Source organism: Juglans microcarpa x Juglans regia, chromosome 3S (assembly GCF_004785595.1).
Source record: "Juglans microcarpa x Juglans regia isolate MS1-56 chromosome 3S, Jm3101_v1.0, whole genome shotgun sequence".
Lineage (NCBI taxonomy): Eukaryota > Viridiplantae > Streptophyta > Magnoliopsida > Fagales > Juglandaceae > Juglans > Juglans microcarpa x Juglans regia.
This window is the reverse complement of record NC_054599.1, coordinates 21,637,891-21,642,123: the sequence shown is the minus strand read 5'-3', so window position 1 is coordinate 21,642,123 and position 4,233 is coordinate 21,637,891.

Here is a 4,233-nt window from a genome sequence, read left to right as displayed (position 1 = left end):
ATATTCGATTTCGAACTCGCTTAGTTCTATTGCTTAGTTAGTTCGGCCTGAAACATTAGGTTTCTGCAATATTTTTCTCAAAGGAATATGTGTGAGTACATTTATTGAGTGAGCCTGAAAGCATGGCCTTAGTCGTCGGGCGACCGCGAATGCTAACATTTCAATTCGAGGATATCTAGCTTCCGCTCCTCGAAAGGCTATGCTTATGTAGTAGATTGGTCACTGAACCTCTTTATTCCGAGTAAGCACGGCGGATACGGCATTTGGTGATAGTGCCAGATATGCAGTTAGGTCTTCTCTAGCTTTGGTTTGACTGAGGAGTGGCAGAAGGGCTAAAGTATTCTTTTAACTCGCCGAAAGCTTGATCGCACTCATCATCCCATTCTCGCACCTTCTTAAGGACTTTGAAGAAATGGAGGCAACGATCGGTGGACCTTGCTATAAAAAGACTCAGAGCTGCTACTTTTCCGGTGAGTTTTTTTGAACTTCATTAAAAAAAAAAAAAAAAAAGAAACGAAAAGAAAAAGAGAGTTTTTGAACTTTGTTGAACGTTCGTGGGGGTTGCATATCTACAATCTTTCTTAGGATTGGCCTTGATTCCTTGCTCGGAGACCATGAAACCCAAGAACTTTCCTGACTCGACATCGAATGCACACTTTAGTGGGTTAAGCTTCATCTTATATTTTCTGAGTATGAAAGCTTCTCTGAGATCGTCAATGTGTTGTTTCGGCTTCTTGCTCTTGACTAAGAGGTTGTCAACGTAAACTTCCATGTTCCGCCTGATTTGATTTTTGAACATCTGGTTGACTAGACATTGGTACGTTGCTCCTACGTTCTTGAGACCGAATGGCATCGTTGTGTAGCAGTATAGGCCCCGATCGGTAATAAATGCCCTTTTTTCTTCATCGTTCGGATGCATCCTGATTTGGTTGTATCCTGAATACATGTCCAAAAAGTTGAGCAGGGGGTGTCCAACCGTTGAATCCACTATCAAATCTATTCGTGGTAGGGGAAAACTCTCTTTTGGCAAATTTTGTTTAGGTCGGTGAAGTTTACACACATCCTCCACTTTCCGCTTGCTTTTTTCACCAAAACGATATTGGATAGCCATTCTGGATAATATACTTCCCTAATGAACCCCGCAGCTAGAAGCCAGTCCACTTCCTCTGCGATGGCCGCATACTTCTTTGAGCTAAAGCTACGGCATTTCTGTTTGACCTTTTTTTACTGTGGGGTCCATACTGAGACGATGTTCAATTATGGACACATCAATGCGTGCATCTCCTCGTGGCTTCACACAAACACATCTCGATGTTCGGCGAGGAGCTGCCTACTGGCTAGGCTAAGATCTGTAGCCATCTTAGTTCCCACCTGGACGGTTCGCTCTGGTCTTTCCAGGTCCATTGGCACCAGAGCCAAAGGTTCGTTAGGTTCTGCCTGTCATAAGCCTTCCTCATCTCTTACCTTTCTGTCCAACTTGGTTTGCGCCGGAGGTGGTGGGGTAGGATGATTTCTTCTTGATCTTTTTCAAGAGTTCAGACCTCAATTGCATCGGTCTTCATTTCCGGTGCATAGCAGTCTCTCACGGTCTTTTGCTCCCCACGTATTTCCCCCACCCTAGATAGAGTTGGAAATTTTACTTTGAGGTGGTATGTGGAAGTTACCACTCTCATTTGAGTCAGGGCGGGAAGCCCAAGAATTGCATTGTATAAAGAGGGAGCCTTGACCATAAGGAAATCGACCATGAAGGATGTCGTCCTGGGATTTGTTCTGGCCAAGACGGGTAAAGTGATTGCTCCAATAGGTTGAACCATTTCTCCAGTGAAGCCTTTGAGGGGTGTTGGTGCCGGACGCAGACGATCAGGCGTGATCCCATTCGAATGAATGCTTCCCAGAATAGTATGTCGGCAGAGCTGCCATTATCGATCAATACCCTTATTGTTAAGTAATTGGCGATGAGCAATTTCTGTCATGGAAGCCTCACGAGGCCAGACTCCTCCCAATAATGCTGCCAAGGTGATCTTCTCATCTTGGTCATCTGTTGTCATGCGTTTCTTGTTAAAGCAAGAGAGGTAAGATTTAAGACTATCATCGTCCCTCTGCTTTACTGTTAGGAGATAGGTAGCAGGTCTCCTCCTCTTTCGGCTGGCCATGAACCGAGTTAAGAAAAGACGGGCTAACTCGTAGAAGCTAACAATAGTTTTAGGTCGTAAAGACCAGAACCAAGCTTGTGCCACTGCCTTCAACGTAAGGGGAAATGCCCTACATGCGACCTCACTCGGGAAATCGTGTAGGATCATATGGGCTTTGAAGGTTTCCAGATGTTCCAATGGGTCTTTTGATCCATTGTATGCTTCCATATGTGGTACTTTGAACCTAGGGGGTAGAGGTATCACCATAACCTTGACGCTGTATGGTAACTCATTATTGGTGAGGAGTTGATCCACCGTTGATGGTGGGCCTATCTGCTTAGCCATCTCGTCGCACTTGTTTTGGAGAGTTTGGATTCAGAGGTCCACCGTACGCCATTCTTCCTCTGTCGCTACTGCGTGAGGTGGGTGGTGGATCTCGGAGTGATGGCTCTGCTGATCTCCCTCTGGTTCCCAGTCACCCTCTCGTAGGACAACATTCTCGTGACAAAGGGTCTCCATGTCACTCATCAGTTTTTGTATGATTGCAGCTTGCTCGTTGAGTCTTTCTTCCATTATTGCTTCTTCCTGTTACGAGCTCTGGGATCGTGTTGTCATCGGCATACAAAGAACACGCTATTTATTGGACAACAGAAATCCCACAAGCAGCACCACTGTTAATGTCGTATTTCGCTGGCCTGGAGGACTTAGCGCTAATAGTGCCCAGGTAATGACCTGTACAGGGAAGAATGGGGAACCTCGGGGTCCTTTTAACCTCTGAAACTTAAGTTAGTCTCGATGTTGGAGATGGAGAGATAATAATAATGAAGATTTATGTAGATGATTGTAAAAGTTCTTAGAAGTTCACCTTTTTGTTGGCTGGGGGTTGTGTCTATTTATACTTATTGACCTGGTCTCCATGGTAGTGGAGTGTTGCTCTGTAGGAGATCAGGTGTTCATGCCGCTTACTCACTGAGCTATAAGGCATCTAGGCTTGATGTGAGCGTTCCAAGCTCATGCTGCATTGAATGTGGCATGCTTTTATCTTCTGAGTTTCCCCTATCTCATTAATGCGGCGTGTCGTCCTCTCCAAGCTCTATCCTTTGCATTGAATGCGACAAGCCTTATTCCTTAAGTTTCATTAATGCTTGGTGTGAATTGAGCCTGGACATTCCCGAGTTGCATTGAATGCGGCATTCTTTCTTCCTTAAGTTTTTCTTATATCTTCTAACTGGGTTTTTGATGTGAGCATGGCCCGACCCGAATATCATACTCAGGTTCTGACTCGAGCCTTTCGAATATGTTTGGCCTGCCTAGATCTCATATCTGGGCTCTGACCTGGGCCTTGCTTCCAGTACGACCCAAGGAATTTACTCCCTTCACAGTAACATTCTCCATCAATCATTATGTTAATTGTTTTTTTTAAATAACATATTTAAAGATTGATAGATAATATCACGTTAACACAATAAGATCTAAATAAAATAAAAAATAAAAGTTCATTTATGTATTTTAGCTATGATTAAAAAACAAACTGATGAGATATCTTTTATATCGCATCCTAATTTTAAATTTCTTAGTATAATCGGTCGACTAGCTTACCTGAAATCAACCCGACCTAAAACCAACTTAATCGATTCATGACAGCAAGCTGAACCAAGCTCAACTTGAGCCCAATTTTTTTTTTTTTTTTTCATTAAACTGGGCTCGGTCTAGCCCGAAGAGTTGAACTTCAGTTTGGACAGAATAAAGTGTTGGGCTACTCTGTCGCGCTCGGTTTGACCGCTAATTGTTTTACAACTTTTTTTTTTTTATTTTTTATTCACATTTTTTAATATATTTAAATATTTTTAAAAAATAAAAAATACACCAATACACTTAAAATTACTTTCTTAATCATTAAATAAAAATAATTACCAAATTTTTTTTACCTAGCGGTCAAGTAAAGCGGTTTGATGGGCAAAGTAGTTTTAATGTTTGCGTCCATCTACGTGCCTGGAGAAATTAAAATCGATGCAAGCTAGGGACGACAATTGGCAATGAGGTCTGCCCTTCAACTAGGGAATGTGTCCGTATCGATCAAAAAAGCCTTTAATCTTTTGAC